At 43.3% G+C, this 17707-nt stretch overlaps 1 pseudogene across 1 annotated transcript; it reads right to left on the bottom strand.

Annotated features, from left to right (window-relative positions):
• Positions 1-1740: 1740 nt before the first annotated feature.
• On the bottom strand, positions 1741-17579 carry LOC307073832 (lanosterol synthase-like; annotated as a pseudogene). Its single transcript has 18 exons — positions 17532-17579; positions 16100-16238; positions 15344-15452; positions 14828-14957; positions 14672-14679; positions 13547-13682; positions 12942-13050; positions 12421-12539; positions 11821-11918; positions 11458-11485; positions 11300-11356; positions 10876-10947; positions 10622-10677; positions 8158-8223; positions 7193-7273; positions 6902-7063; positions 2069-2135; positions 1741-1948 (listed from the first exon to the last, which is right to left on the bottom strand). The product of its transcript is annotated as a lanosterol synthase-like (transcript).
• Between the last annotated feature and the right edge of the window lie 128 nt (positions 17580-17707).

The raw sequence follows: 17707 nt of genomic DNA, 5'->3' as shown, positions 1-17707 counted from the left end.
CATAAAAGCAATAGGATATTAGGTGAAAGGCGTCAAGGAAATAAAGGCATGCAAATTTGAAACTGATCCTACTAAGTTCTGTTTAGTTCTGAATGGTTTTTATTGGATAAAAAATCCCTGCTTTGAAGAACTTTTATATTCCCAACGTAGCGCACATGAACTGTCGCTGTCGGGAGCACGCGTAAGCGTGAGCGTATATCACCAGGACGATTATCACCAGGACGATGAACGCGCCTTAATTCCTCATAAGCGCAATGCACCGCTTCGCCTATAGGGGCCCCTAATTCACAAATAAACGGCATCTAGTAATACACCAGTGTCTGTGTGTTTCTTTCTGGATGTGTGCATGTCTGAATACACCTGCGATTCGCAGGGCAGCGGATGGCAGAGGCAGTGCGGGGGCTGTGGATACCGTGCGGGCAGTCAAGGCAAATATGACAACCGTTTAAATTAATTTGTTACAACACATGAGACCATCAGATCACTGAGTGGCTGCCAGTTGAAAACCACAGTCACACTAAAACCACTTCCCTGTGGGGGTGTTGGGAAAGTGTGTTTAGGTTTCCTAACTTCCAAGTAAACAACCGTTTTACATCACTATGCACTATTTTAGGAAGTTCATATTTCACAAGACACTATTATTCACACAGGCTGATGTGCTAACAATGTCTTGAAAGGTCAATACTCTCACCAGGGCCCTACGCCCTCACACATCGGCCCCTGGGCGCTCCCACAGGCCCTGGTGCTTATTGATGGGTTAAATACAGAGATAGCATTCAATTGACTTAGAAATGACAAAATAGTGAATTTATCCTGTAAACGTGAATACTATCTTATCGAAATAGTAATTGGCCCTTGGATATAATTCACAATTATTAGTTAAAACAAAAAAATATGTTGTTGGGGCAAGAAGAAACATGACATCAGATGTGTCAGATTTAAATAGTAGACACAATATAATCTGGTTTTCCATCTTGAAGGCCCTGCCCCTTCTTATAATGATCGCTTCTGATGGTAGTACGTCATACAAACATATATATTTTTAAATATTAGCTTGCTAACATATGGTATGGGGCGTATACCGTGTAAACTGGCAAGACGGCATGCCAGGTAAGGTGATTGGAATGCGCTGATAAGCGAGCAGAGGTCTTCAGTGATCTCTTTTATCAGCCCCTCAGTCTGTCTGTTCTCCCCACGTGCTTCAAGAGGACCAGCACGATCGCTGTGCCAAAGGGTGTACCTGCATGGAGACAACCGCCCTGTACCATTGATCATTCATCAGTCATCAGGAAGTGCTTTGAGGGGCAAGTCTGCTCCTTTTTATTTTCGTCTAGCATTTGTCATAAAGACTTGTCAGGGCGTGGCCAGTCCGATTCTTTTGTTCTGTGCAACTGACAATAAAATAGATGAAGTGGGTTGTTAGCCCATGAGCACACATCGCATACTTTCTTTCCATCTGCTGAAGATAACAAAAAAATCCATTGGAGATTAGAGGAAAAAAACACACTCCTACTGCGCATGTCTGATCACAGCAAACTGCCATGTATTTATTTATTTTATTGATTAAATGTAGTCCTTAATCCCTTCACATCGGGCGATGGAATGTAAACACAGACATCTGAGTGCATCGGTCTGTATAGCTTCAGTCTGAAATGTTGGGTGATTCTTGTCAGTTCGAAAAATGGTAGCCTGTTCCCTCCTGCGGTGACAGCCAGGGCACCACTTCAGCACTCACTTCACATCCTTTAGGCGTTTCTGCTGTGACAGCTGGTGGCTGTTGGTCGGTGGGTCGTCGGTTATCCACCAGGGGTCACAGCTTGACCTTCCCGGCTAGGGAGCTGGAGGGGTAGAGGGCGGAGAAGCGACCCAATGCCCAGACGGGGAAAACGTTCCTGTAGGAGGTGTAGCTGATGGCACAGCTCTTGTTGAACACACCGGAGATGTTCTCCTAGGGGGGGGAGAGAGAGAGTGAGAGTAAGAGTGAGAATCATACGGTACTCAATTTGTAGGTGTGGTATTTACTTTTTTATTAAAGAGTGCCTCCGAGAAGACAGAGACGGCCGCATACCTGTGGCCAATCTCCATTGGGAAGCTGCCTGTCAATCAACAGCTTTATTCCTCTCTCAATGGACTGTCTGTCAGGGTGCCCAGTTAAAGGAGGTCAGGTGATGGGTTTCTAAATAAACACCATCTCGTATATTTCGAAAAATAGCAGTTTGCATACTTCTTGAACATGAATAATGCGCACATGATCGATCTAATGCGAAATGCCTTGCAGCATAAACAGCATAGCCTATGTAAAAAAGACTGACTCAAGTGTGTCTTTGTGTTTGTGAGAGTTTGCTTGCGTCAATAATTGATTTATGAGTAAGTCAGGATACGTAAGAAAGACCAACAACATTAATAGCATGTTTGCACTGATATTAATTGCTGAAAACCCAGATGTGGCAGCATTCAGATCTTATCTGGGTAGAATAGGCACCACAGATAGACTGTGAATACCTAATAATAATATTGTGAATACACTGTCAATCAGCATGTCCACCCCAATGGATAACAATTATATATGCTGAACATTTCCGCCTTATGGACATATAATGCCCATCTATGATTTTTCTGGACAGTCTTTTTTTGGCGCTGACATCTCATTCAATGACTTCATTTATTTACTCAATGACGTCACAGTGAGTACTGGTGTGGTCACATCGCTGGAAATTATGGGGAAAACATTTTCCCGACGTCGGAAGGTTCTCGTGACCGACAACTCATGACGCTCTTATGTTTCTACTTCCATTCGGCAACTGGGGCCAGATTTTGATAACAGGGTTGCCCAGTGTGTGACGTAAGGTTTACTAGTGACGATCATGAACATGGTAGAACATGAACGTTTTACTCAATATAAAAGAATCAACCATCATATCACATACTTTACTAATGATTGACAGATTGATGTAACCGTCTGTTGGCATCGACTTTGCTCAGTTGTAAACATTGTGTACTGGTAAAAAAGCTCTAGATCAGCATTACTCATTGCGCGGCTCGCAAGCCACATGCGGCTCGCCAAGCCTCTATTTGCGGCTCGCATGGCGGTAAAAATATACAGTGATATGATCATGCAGTGAATACAGATATTTAAAAAAACAATACAAACAATTATTTAAAAAATAAATCAACAGCGGCATTAAAAGGTGGAAATATAGCCTTGTCTAGAAAATATTTTTAAACTTGCTCGGCTCTACGCTGACAGCGGGGTTGCCAGATTGGCGGTTTTCCTGCATAACAAGAGAGAATGTGTTCTTTGGATGGACTTATTCTTATTAACTTATTCTTCAATAGCTTCCATGTTATGTGTCCCAGTGTCTCCACATTATTCCAGAAAATAGCACACAGTCACACAAGTCTTAATTTTCCTCTCAAAGTGCACCAGATTGATGCATTCCAGGTTAAAAGGTACCAAATTTTCTTACAGGGGAGCATGCCCCCGGACCCCGCTAAGGACCGGGTTCCCTCCACAGTTTCACAAAATTCTGTGGGAAACACTGCTTCAGGGAGGACATATTATTAAGCAAGCATACTTATTTATGACTGGATTTATAGCTTTTGATACTTTGCGGTAAAAATTGCTCTCCTGTTGACGTCGTCCTGTCAGTGCGGCTCTCCTGAAAAAAAATAGTGAATACTAGTAATGCGCGATATAAACGATATACGATATAAACGATAAAAAAATGGCCTACGGTAGAGATTTTAATTCTATCGCTCTATCGCGATAATGCATGTTGATGACGCAAAATACAATGGTTAATTTTTGGTTTGGTGCAATTCCTTTTCACATTGCAATTTTCGCAACAGTGCCAGAATTCGTCAACAAACCTGCAGGTGTGCAAAGAACGTTAACCCATTTGCACCGGCTGCTGTGTCGCGCAACATTGTATCTAGTAGATACAATGTTGCTCCGCGCAGCCGGTACAAATGGGTTAATGGTAAACACGCATTGATGCGCAATCCGGTCTTAAAGGTAAACACGCACAGATGCGTGATCCGGTCTGAATGGGTTAAATCATTGGACAAAAAGGTCTGGGGCGTTGTAAAGCATTAAAGAAAAAGGGGGGGGGGGGGGGGGGAAGCACCGGTGAAAGTAAACAATCATGGATATCCAGCGTGATATACATTGATCTGCGGACTGGTCCAACTCCTTCTCCCTCATACTGACTCGGAATGTGTTAAATGCATCGGCATTATTAAGTTATGTTTTCCAGCATACTTTTTACTTGCTTTTGTCGGACCGTCGGGTGGTGGCTCAACATGGAGCAAAGAGGAAACAAATATCCAAAAGACGTTCCGTCTCCTCTTTGCTCCATGTTGAGCAACGTCTCCGAGACCACCTCTCCGGCTGGGTCAACCTCCTTTTGATGGTTAAAAATATCACGTAATCGACAAAAATCTTAACAATCAATGATCGATCATCAATTAATCATGCCCATCCCCAATTGTCAGTACAGTGTCTGTTCCTTATCTAGAAAGACACCCGTTTTTCCTGTTCTCTGCATCTTGGGTGGCATTTAAGAACCAAGGACTTAAACTAAGTGTAGTGCCTTTTAGAATGGTTTGCGCTAAAGGAAAGAAACCCAATACTAATTTTATTTATCTGCAACATTATGTTGTATGATTACAGTGTTTCACAATAAATGTTCTCGAAATGACATACTATATTTCTCTTTTTTTTAAATACATTTAGCAGTTTGGCTTTCCTTAGGGTCTATGTAACCTGTTCTGAAACGGTTATTTTATGATTTTATATTGTGATATATATCGTTATCGCAAGAGGCTGCAATGTATATCGCAATATGGATTTTAGGCCATATCGCCCATCTCTAGTGAATACCACTGCTCTAGATAATGGCAAGTGTTGCCTTCCATACAGTGGCAGTACTGTATGTGCTTCTCATAAATAAAAGCAATAGGATAGTAGGTGATAGGCGTCAAGGAAATGAAGGCATGCAAATTTGAAACTGATCCTACCAAGTTCTGTTTAGTTTTGAATGATTTTTATCGGATAAAAAACCCCTGCTGTGAAGAACTTTTAGAATCCCAACGTAGCGCACATGAACGGTCGCTGTCGGGAGCACGCGTAAGCGTGAGCGTCATCACTGGCGAGCCGTCTCGTTATCACCAGGACGATGAACGCGCCTTAATTCCTCATAAGGGCAATGCACCGCTTCGCCTATAGGGGCCCCTAATTCACAAATAAACGGCCTCTAGTATTACACCAGTGTCTGTGTGTTTCTTTCTGGATGTGTGCATGTCTTTGTGTGTGTGTGTGTGTGTGTGTGTGTGTGTGTGGGGGGGGGGGGGTATTGGAGTAAAAAAAACAACAACATTGGTGAAGAATAAAGACGGAGCATAGTTGCGTCCAGGAGTAATGAATACACCTGTGATTCGCAGGGCAGCGGCTGGCACAGGCAGTGGTAGGGCTGTGGATACCTTGCGGGCAGTCAAGGCAAATATGACAACCGTTTAAATTAATTTGTTACAACACATGAGACCATCAGATCACTGAGTGGCTGCAAGTTGAAAACCACAGTCACACTAAAACCACTTCCCTGTGGGGGTGTTGGGAAAGTGTGTTTAGATTTCCTAACTTCCAAGTAAACAACCGTTTTATATAACTATACCTGTAATTTTTGGGAAGTTCATATTTCACAAGACACTATTTTTCATACAGGCTGATGTGCTAACAATGTCTTGAAAGGTCAATACTCTCACCAGGGCCCTACGCCCTCACACATCGGCCCCTGGGCGCTCCCACAAGCCCTGGTGCTTATTGATGGGTTAAATACAGAGATAGCATTCAATTGACTTAGAAATTCCAAAATAGTGAATTTATCCTGTAAAGGTGAACATTATCTTATTGAAATAGTAATTGGCCCTTGGATATAATTCACAATTATTAGTTAAAACAAAAAAATATGTTGTTGGGGCAAGAAGAAACATGATATCAGATGTGTCAGATTTAAATTGTAGACACAATATAATCTGGTTTTCCTTATTGAAGGCCCTGCCCCTTCTTATACTGATCGCTTCTGATGGTAGCACGTCATACAAATATATATATATTTTTAAATGTTAGCTTGCTAACGTATGGTATGGGGCGTATACCGTGTAAACTGGCAAGACGGCATGCCAGGTAAGGTGATTGGAATGCGCTGATAAGCGAGCAGAGGTCTTCAGTGATCTCTTTTATCAGCCCCTCAGTCTGTCTGTTCTCCCCACCTGCTTCAAGAGGACCAGCACGATCGCTGTGCCAAAGGGTGTACCTGCATGGAAGACAACCGCCCCGTAGCATTGATCATTCATCAGTCATCAGGAAGTGCTTTGAGGGGCAAGTCTGCTCCTTTTTATTTTCGTCTAGCATTTGTCATAAAGACTTGTCAGGGCGTGGCCAGTCCGATTCTTTTGTTCTGTGCAACTGACAATAAAATAGATGAAGTGGGTTGTTAGCCCATGAGCACACATCGCATACTTTCTTTCCATCTGCTGAAGATAACAAAAAAATCCATTGGAGATTAGAGGAAAAAAACACACTCCTACTGCGCATGTCTGATCACAGCAAACTGCCATGTATTTATTTATTTTATTGATTAAATGTAGTCCTTAATCCCTTCACATCGGGCGATGGAATGTAAACACAGACATCTGAGTGCATCGGTCTGTATAGCTTCAGTCTGAAATGTTGGGTGATTCTTGTCAGTTCGAAAAATGGTAGCCTGTTCCCTCCTGCGGTGACAGCCAGGGCACCACTTCAGCACTCACTTCACATCCTTTAGGCGTTTCTGCTGTGACAGCTGGTGGCTGTTGGTCGGTGGGTCGTCGGTTATCCACCAGGGGTCACAGCTTGCCCTACCCGGCTAGGGAGCTGGAGGGGTAGAGGGCGGAGAAGCGACCCAATGCCCAGACGGGGAAAATGTTCCTGTAGGAGGTGTAGCTGATGGCACAGCTCTTGTTGAACACACCGGAGATGTGCAACAGGAAGTCACAGCCCCTACTCACCTCCCCACAGACCACCCTGGGGGATCGAGAGAGAGAGGGAGAATGAATGGAGGTAGGGGAAGATAAAGCAATTATAAAGTGAAATAATTCCGATATATAAAACGAGTGTCTATTTTTATTGAGGTACGTTTTCGGGGTTTCTTACTCGTCCTGGTAGACGTGGCCCATACAGGCAAAGGCCTCCAATCCAAACCAGGCCCCATAGGTGAAGCACACCCCCCAAGATCTGGTGGAAAACACACATCTTACCCAGGGTGCGATTTGCCGCTGGGGATGGTGGGGATTATCCCCCCCTCTGGTTTACACGTCCTACCCTCTGCTGAATTATTTTTATCCTCGGTGGGGATAAAAATTATCCCCCCCACCCAAAGTATTTTCACCATTACATCGTAATAATTAACAACCAAAATACACAGGGTCCGTCTTCATTTTGAAACATTTTAAAATGTTTCTCAAAATTATCCCCCCCTCTGGTTTTTTCACAAATCGCACCCTGATCTTACCTGACCTTTCCAACACTATTCAATGCTATGCGTTATGTTTTGTGCCATTTAGCAGACACTTTTATCCAAAGTGGGTTCCAATGAATACAGATATAGGTTATTAAAGGTCCCATGACATGCCACCAGGTGTGAGTGTGATTAGCCTTACAAGCCGTTTTGAAAATCTGCCCCTTATGACATCACAAGTGGGCATGTCCACCTAGATGTATGCTGGATAGATCAGTTTACCAGCCTACCCAGTGGACTGTAGCAACCGTTGCTCATCTATCGCCCACTTGTGATGTCATAAGGGGAAGATTTACAAAACGGCTTGTAACAGCTGATCACACTCACACTTGGTGGCATGTCATGGGACCTTTAAGGACTGGCAGGTACCTGCCTTTTAATTACATGTAACGTTTTTATTATTTAATTATGAAAATTATCACCTGTTTAGGATAAAAGTGTTGGGCGAAAAGGCAGACAAAGTGAAGAAAAGGAGAAAGAAAATCAACATTGTTGACTACAGCTCCTGTTTAATGTATGATCAATAAACATTACAGATCTTTACAGAACATTACAGAACATTACAGAGAATTAAACAATGATCAATAAATGTTGAACCCACCCTTCCCAGGAGCCGTTGCCTCTCTGCAGCCTCCTGCAGTATTCCAGTCCTCCCCTCAAAGTGGACCTGAAGGAGGAAAGTCAAGCCATGAACACCCATAGTGTGAGAAAGAAAGAAAGAAAGAAAGAAAGAAAGAAAGAAAGAAAGAAAGAAAGAAAGAAAGAGAGAGAGAGAGAGAGTGTGTGAGTATTTTTGCTGGCATGTGCGCTCGCGCCAGTGTGTATGTGAGTGTGTGTATCAGAGATGGAAATTAACTTTTTTGCCCACCAGCCACTGTGGCAGGTAGATTTAAAAATCTACCAGCCACTCATCTTTTTTACCAGCCACTTTTTCTACGCTATATATTTTAACATATGCGTACATTTTAAACAATATAATAGTAACACTAGATAAGAAAAGTGTTTTTCATACACATCATTTTTTCCATCAGAAGTGATTTTTACTGTAAGTAGGCGCTACCAAGGAACTGAGTTGAAAATATTACACTCTTACCGCATATGATAAACAATGCACAGGTATCTGCCATGTTAAGTCATGTTTATTTCAAAGGTGTTACAATGACAAGTTTGGGGATAATTCATCTATACAAAGTATTTTCAATAAAAAACAAATTGACATATTAACAATAAAACAACATGCATGGCTACACCATCATAAGTCAATAGGAACATTTGTTTTTTCAATGCACTGGCCTTTTAATTTCTTCAATTCAACCAGATGTATAATGAAATCTGCCCCTATAATGCAACAGATGTATCCTCTCGGTATAGGAAGACTCATACTCTGCCTATGCATTCGAAATTAAACATTTGAAAACAGACCATGAAGAAACAAGAACAAGAAACAATGACTTAATAAGTGCAAGACACATTGAAAAACGTCAGAATACATTAAACTATATATAAAAATAAATAGGAACTCGTTAGCGTATCTGTTTGTGTACGTTCGCTATGCAGCCCTGCTATTGCGCATTCACAGACTGGCTTTTGTCAAAGGAATACCCGGTCAATGATGGATTTAATATGGACACAAACGACTAAACATTGGATCTTTGTATGGATTTATATGCACGTTACGGGATGAATTGATAAGCTCCTGTAAGGGCCACGATGGCACAGATGACAGCTGATTTGGAATGGAACAACAGCAAAGTAAGGAACTCTGACTTTTTTACTGTTCAATTATTATTGTTGTTTTAGAACGAGTATTGGAATACTCGCTCGGAATATCCAACGAGTATTCGAAGCCTGTATAATGGTATTCGGGACAGCCCTACGTCTTAGCACACACACTTGACATCTGTTTTGACCAGACTGACAAAAAGCAGCTGTTTGCCAAACAAGTGAGCAGAGCTCTAAGGTTACCCAACATGCTAGTTTGTTGCAACAGCAACAAACTTGCATCAGGCCTATTAGAAAATAAAATAATAACTTACGTGAAGTGCCATTCGAAGTCTTGAAATGGCCTTCCCTTTTTGGCAATTGCGTGTGCATTTCGAACTAACTTCTATCAAGCTGGGCTGTTTTGAGGCTAACGAGCGTCCTCATCGCTGTCGTGGTTTCGGGCGCTGATTTTCCCTTGGCAATTTTCAAAACGTGAAGGTGACTTTTTGAGGACTCGTGGTCATCCACGGCTTCCAATTTTAGGTTTTGTGTCCCACTCACAAAGCTATTGGACCTGTGGCCATCCGAAGCATGTTTACACAGAGAGCACAGAACATTGTCTGGCTTGTCCCGTCAAACACCAGCCGGTCACGGTGTTGCCTACTGTCCGATGTTCGCCATCTCTCATTAAAACAACGCTTCTTTTTGGGGATGACAGGCGTACTATCATCCGCCACCTGTACCTGGCCTACACTCTCCTCAGCTGTTCTCTTTCCTCCGGTGAGGAAACGCAACATTGCTTTCTCTAGTAGTTTTTTCTTTATATGTCAATAATTAGCCTAGCATACTATACCGAATATTGATACCGGCATATTATCTCTATGGTTACCGGTTTATTATCCCGGATGTTGACAGTCGCAGTTCAGCAAAAGAGGCGTAGAAGAAGAAAGAGGCCGGATGTTGACAGTAATGGTTGTGGAACTGTGCAGCGCCGTATGACGAATGTATTAAATATGCAAATTTGATCGGACCTGACTGGAAAGTATTACCCGACACAGTGGCGGGTGAAGGGACACAATGCACCCGCCACCATACAAATCCACCCGCAAATGGCGTGTGGCGGGTGTTAATTTCCATCCCTGGTGTGTATGTACCTTACCAATCTATGATGGATATGCTAGCTCATCTCACACGTACCTGCATGGACAGACAGACAGGCAGTCTCTCTCTCAATAAACAGAGACGCAGTGTATAACTCTCTCTCTCTCTCTCTCTCTCTCTCTCTCTCTCTCTCTCTCTCTCTCTCTCTCTCTCTCTCTCTCTCTCTCTCTCTCTCTCTCTCTCTCTCTCTCTCTCTCTCTCTCTCCTTGTTCATCTGTCTGTAGTACTTCTGGTATTCTGGAGGGTCCTCTGGGATCTATTGGAGGGAAACAACCGGTTTATTAACTGATGGAAGATCTGAAAAGGCTTTATCTAATTCAAGTTAGCTAATCAAAAGTTTCTCATGCTTTACAAATAGATAAATAAATAACATTGTCTCATCTTTACGCTCCGTAATATTTATATCCACATTTATTTATATATATTTAAAATGTTATTATTGTTTCAAAATTACCTGTGTAAAGGTGAGGAACTGATGAGCCCGTTGAAGACATTTAGCAAGCTTAGGATTGTCCTGACCACCTGCCTGACGGACCCGATAAGTAAAAAAATTGTAAATTATTTTCTTGAGCTTACACATACATCGTAATCAAACTTATTTTATACAAGGAATTTGTATCCCAGGACTTTTTGTCGCACTTCAGGAAATACAAAGTGTCAGGAAACGACAATATAAACTTAAAGATAAGTTTGTTTAAACAAACAGTTGAAACAGGGACTCCTGAAAACTAATAGAGAGAATATGAAAGGTTAGATACAATGAATGTGTAAGATGGAAGATAATATTCACGTAGAACATTTCATTAAAAAAGGAGATATCAAATTGATTTGATAGTAAATATGTTCAACTTATATAAAACCAAGCAGGAAGACGTCACCTCCAGGTAGGCCTGCACGGCGAAGCAGGTGTCCCACAGCTGGGATCCGTTGGTCCCCTGCATCAGACAACACAGACTTAACACAACTTAACTATAATAACATATGTGTTATTCATAGCTCTGTACGGTTGTAAGCTGTGGCAGATTTCCAAACGCACCTGCATTTTCATGCCGTCCAATCCTAGCCTAGAGATGGCCGCAAAAGAAAATCATGTCAGGTCATCCAGTTCTGTTTATATAGAGGTAAAAACATGTTTGACACTTTTTATACCTTCAGGGAATGGCCCAACAATTAGTCAAGGTGGATGTCGTTGGATGTTCATTTTGACTTTTCTATTGTTAATACATATGGCATCTTGCATTGTCTTGAGTGCATACAATTATAGCATGGTTAGCATTAGCAGGACCAAGTTTTGAGACTAGACTAAATGACTAAGAGACTAGAAGGCTAGAGTCTATGTGGGGACTGGATTAACACAAGACTCTATGCAGGGGGGACTAGAAGAGGCGGGAGGGCTGACCAGAGGTAGTCCGGGATCCTGGACACGTGCTCCTGGAAGGCGGGGGAGGAGGGTCCGTCCACGTGCCAGCGCACCAGCATGTTGATGGTCTTGGAGATCTGGGGACCGGAGACCAGCAAAGGGCTTCATGCTCATGCAATCTATTTGCTACTTAGTCATTCAGTAGATGATCAACCCCTTTACATGTATACATATCTTCTTATGTGACCTTAATGAGCAGGTAGGGGTTAGAGCATCATTGGGGTTTGAATCAAGAACTTTTGATCTAGGTCCCAATGTGTATAAACGCCCTAACCATTTCATTATACTGCCTCCTACTGGTGGACAATCTAATGGATACTTTGTGGATACTGCTTGGCAGAAGGCTATAAGTAGATTTTGTTTTCCTTTATTTCATTCAGTATTAATAAAATATCTATCGCTCTATCTATCTATCTATCTATCTATCTTGCAGTTGTGATTTTAGCTTAAGGTCATTTTAAACCTCGGCTTCAGTGTAACCAATTTCCAATTTAAAGTACACACATTTTGTGACATTTAGTCAGAGTACATTGATGTAACAGCGGGGAGAGGAGGACAGGTGGAACCCCTGTGTCTCACCGGGCCGATGCTGATGGACTTGGTGAAGCGGTCGTCTGCCTGGATGTGTTCGTACAGCTCCTTCACGGCCTTGCCCCTCAGACCCTTGCTGTGGTGGGCTTCATACACGTTCATGAACACTGGGGAGACACGCCGGTTAGAACCACACACACAAACACACACACACCAGCAGCAGACCCAGACACGGGCCAGCGTTCTCGAGCTGAGACTAGAGGAGCTGTTACCGTAGCATAGACATACGTTGAAACATTAGCATCCCTGCGTCCTGATTTGGGAGGTTGTAGTGTTTCATCATTTGGTTGCATCTAATCATTATTTATTGATTCATATATTTTGTATGGGCTTCTGTTCCTTTATAGACAAGAGAGTGAAGATAGAGAGGAATGTTGGTGCAAAACGAGGGTGATTAGCAAAGAAGTGATAGGACCGCAGGATTCGAACCGGGGACCCTTTAAGCTGTGTTACTGCTGCCGCATATGATGGATGCGACAGAGGTCAGAGGTCAGAGGGGAGCTGCGTACTATAGGCAAAGTCGAGCAGGCGGCTGTGGAGGGTGTACATGTCGCAGGCTGCTACGTTGTTCCTCTGGGCCGGCCAGCTGATGCTTTCATAGTCCTGGACGTACAGCTCCTGAGGAACACAGAGAAAGAGAGAGTTCAACTTTAACCCAGAGGTTCATAACCCTAACCTGGGTTTAACCCCTTATCCATTCTAATGCTAGGTTAAATCCTGCAGTGCTTCTTCAACATAAAGGAAGGAACAAATAGAAAGCTTCCATTGTTCATTGATGAAGTACATAATTATTTCCATATAATTATATAATTAATAGCCAATGTATTGCTTTTCAATTCTAGGATAAAGTTTTTTAAAAACCTGCCAACTGATTCCTTTGCAGGTCTTATTTTCAATCTTTATCTTAACCCTGCTTATCATGTTTCATCATTCTTTTGAATATATTACTCAACACAGGTAGCCTTTGGTCATGTGGATTATTTGCAGAAAGTAACTCATTACGTAAAGTAAGTAAAAGTAAAGCACAACAACGCCTTGGCAGTAAGACTGCAGGCATTAATCCCTTGAGTTTGGCGCCTCCTGTAGTTTGGTCGTGGAAACTACCAGCACCCACCTGTCGGAGGCTGAGCACCAGAGGGTCCTCCTTGGCCGCCAGACGGACGGCGTAGCAGTAGCTCATGGGCAGGTAGACCTACCGGCAGTGACACCACAGTGTGGAGGGGTGGGTCGGCATCCAAGTAGGGAACAGCCTGACACACACATGTATTATCCTCCATAAGCATTTTCTTCTGGTGTCTTTCAATTTTTAGGCCTATATTTAATTTGATTACTTTTCTTTTTACATTTATAAATATAGCAAATGCACTGTTGTTCCACTCTCAGTATTATGCAATGATATATATATATATTGCTGCTATTAGACTTTGAATTATTGTCTTTCGTTTGATTTACACTGTTTGGTCCATTTTGGTACTAATAACTGAAAAGTCCTTATTTTGTTATTCTATGCAATGACTGAACTAGAGAACTGGAGGAAAAGGGTTTGGTATAATAGGTTATAGAACAGGGCTTAGTGTAATTGGATGTAGTCAGGGTTGAGTGGAATAGGTTGTTGAATAGGGTGTAGAACCTGGTGTAGTAGTATCGGGAGTGTAGAATAGGGTGTAGAACCGGGTGTAGTAGAATAGGGAGTAGAGAATAGGGTGTAGAACCGGGTGTAGTAGAATAGGGAGTAGAGAATAGGGTGTAGAACCGGGTGTAGTAGAATAGACAGTAGAGAATAGGGTGTAGAACCGGGTGTAGTAGATTGGGGAGTAAAAGAAAAGGGTGTAGAACCGGGTGTAATAGAATAGGTAATAGAAGAATAGGGTGTAGAACAGGGTTTAGTAGAATAGGGTGTAGAACAGGGATTAATAGAATAGTGTTTAGAACAAAGTTTAGTAGTACAACAGGGATTAGTATAATATGATGTAGAACAGGGTTTAGTAGAATAGGGTCTATAACAGGGTTTAATGGAATAGGGTGTAGAACAGGGTTTAGTGGAATAGAGTGTAGAACGGGGTTGAGTAGAATAGGGTCTATAACGGGGTTAAGTAGAATAGGGTATATAACAGAGTTTTGTCGAATAGGGTGTAGAACAGGGTTTAGTAGAATAGGGTGTAGAACAGGGTTTAGTAGAATAGGGTGTAGAACAGGGTTTAGTAAAGGGTTCACCCAGAGTGCAGAGTGGAATCCCTGCAGCACCGCCTGTGTACAGTGCAACACGATAACACATATATACAGGCAATGTAGTATGCTTTTTTATTTTGCTTTTATTTTTAAAGATTCAGTTAGCAGAATGCCATAAAATGCAGATATATGTTAGAAATATGTAGAAAGAAAATTCAAGGGTCACCCTCTGACCTTTGCTGTGCAGGTTGTTCCGAGCCCGAACCATATCTGGGTCATCGGGCTGAACTCCCAGAATCCTCAGTGAAGTGTAGCTCAGAGCATTGCCGAACACGGTCGACTTGTCTTCAATATGGCTACACAAGAAAACACAAGACAAAACATAAGCATATCTTTTGATATGAACATATTAAGAGCATTGCGATCAGCTTCCAAGTATAACATAACGTTTTATTTAAACCTCTTTTCCTATTTATAAATAAAAACATTTCAATGCTCAATTTACCTAAATGTCTTAATCAACTTTCCTTTTCAAAATAAGAATCATAGCTTCATAAAGCTTTTATATACCTCCCTCAATCTGTCTAAATAAAGAACACATGAAATTAAATGAATCAGCTTATTACAGGTTTCAACGTCTCAACGTCCAACGTGGTCAGGCAATGCATGCATGCTTCATTGCTCTGCCTGCCCACGTGTGTGTTGTTCCAGGTACACGGTGTAGAGATGGAGGAACACATACAGGCCCCAGCCTCCATCAGGGAGCTGCACTGAGCGGAGGTACCGCACCATCTCCTTCCTCCAGGCCTCGGCCAGCGGGATCTGAGCCACATGGCAGGTGATCAGCAGACCTGCAGCACACACGCACAGTGGCAGCCCGTTTCCCCGCGTGTCAGGTGCCCGGTAGGAATCACACGGTGAGCAAGGGTTAAAGCCGCAGTCGGCGTTTATTTCACAAGAATAATTCGTCTGCATCCTCGTGCTAGGGTCTCCGGGAGCCTCTAGTTCGACGCCGTGGTGCGGAATCCCTCCGTGTCGCTTCGCCGTTCGCCCGGCCTGGTGCTTGCTCCCTCCGTTTCACTCGCTCCGTGGTGCGGACGCCCTCCGTGTCACTCTCCCGGTTCGCCCGGTCTGGTGCTTCTTTTATGCCGGCTCCTGGTCCTTTCCCTTCCTCCGGCCAGGTGTCCCCGATCACGCTGATTGGGGGGAGAGACGTGGTGCTCTCTGTCGCCGGCTGGAGGGTGGCGACGGCAAACCAAGTCTACTGCGTCTCCTCGGACCCGCCCGGTCCGAGGTCCAGCGGCGGGATGCCACAGCACACATGGGCAATGAAACACACACACATGCACACTCAAACAGGCAATGACATACACACAGTCACAGTCACACAGGCACACAAGCAACGACACACACACACACACACACACACACACACAACAGGCAACGACTCACACACACACACTCAAACACAAAAGGCGCGCTTGTGCGCGTGTTATACCTGGCAGTAGGAAGAGGGGCCCCCCATAGTCCCCGGCCCAGTGGCCGTCCTCCGCCTGCAGCAGGCTGTAGAAGCCCATCCCCTTCAGGGCCGTGTCCGCCGCCGTGTGGACCGCCAGCGACGCCCTCACAAACCCACTCTGTTGGTACGGCAACAAACAGCTCTCAAGATTAGGGTTTTTAGGATTTTCAACAGGATTTTGTGGAGCTAATGTAGTTCTGCAATGATTGGAGTGATTTGGTTGCTGTTTTTAGTTCTGGTTTTATTGCTGATTTAGGCGCGAATCCAATCCGGGGCTGAACCAGAAATTCCAACCAAGTCTCTCAAACGGCCAATCAACATGTTATGATCGACTGTGTTGAAAGTCTATAGCATAATTAAAAGTGAGCAGTTTCCGCCCTCTGCAGCCTGGAGAAGATATTTGGTTAACCCAGGTTATTTTGGTACCATGGTGGTAAACCAGATTGAAATGTATCCAGGGTGGTACTTGATTTTAAAAAAATCAAGAACAATCGAGACCTATGATGAACTATGATTAAGACCTTCTTTATAAGCGGCTGAACTATGGTGGTCTGAAAGCAGGATTGGACTATTCCAGAGGTAAAGGAACACTACTTTAAAAGTCAGGTTGTTCTGAGGCATCAATCCATATTTGAGATGTTGGATCTAACGTCCAATTCCTAGCTTGTAAAACTTTGTTTAACTACTTGCATGAGATTAGTGGATGATTTAAAGAATAGACATTAGGGGTTTATAACTTTGTTGGTAGTATTGAACGGGAATCTGGGGTTGTGGCTATGTTTGGAAAAGATACCTGAAGGATATTGTGCTCTTCCCTCTTTAACTCATTTCTCATGTCTGACTAAAAGGTTCTCAGCCAGTTGGAGAGACATCCACGTGTCACCCAAAATCAGGACAAAATCATGTTCTTAGGAAACCTTGACCGTTAACCATGAAACATGGTTGATGTGATCAAAAGGAGGAGAAAGAACCCAGCAAACAAGGTCATGTTGTTCTTGTGTACAACTGCTAAACCACCTCTGCGGCCAGTTGGTTATACAGATGTCAGCCAGGATCCTGTGGCATGGTGAGGCTGTCATATGCTTTGGCTGCAGGTAGCTGTTTGTTTTGATACTCATCTTGTTGTTTTTAGGGGATTCTCGGTGGTGACATTTGGTCGTCCTAGCGTTATAGAGGTCAACAGTGGATTTGGAACCGTTACAAGTAAGCTCTCAATTTCCATCTCAGAAACGGACGTGCACCTTGTTGTTTTTATCTCTTATTGTTGTTGGGGGTCACTCAAAGATTAGATAAGACTATATTCCAGTACAGTATATTAAACTGTTTTTACATATACCGTAACTCTCGATATGACATCACGACGAGATACCACATTGATATCAAATTAGATAATTGACAGAAGAAAGTTTACCGTGTCCAGGCCGAGAGAGTGTGCCTCTAACATGGTCTGTTCCCTCTCCGGGGTCTTGTGGTCTTCCACATAGCGCCAGGTCTGCCTCCCCTCCACGTTGGCCAGTCTCCAGCGGCTCAGGTCGGTGGCTGCCTCCGTCTTGTAGGGGCCCCCTCGCCGCCGCAGATGCCTGGCAT

This window comes from Pollachius pollachius, assembly GCF_949987615.1.
Source record: "Pollachius pollachius genome assembly, chromosome: 3".
NCBI lineage: Eukaryota > Metazoa > Chordata > Actinopteri > Gadiformes > Gadidae > Pollachius > Pollachius pollachius.
This window is presented reverse-complemented; position numbering and strand designations above follow the sequence as displayed.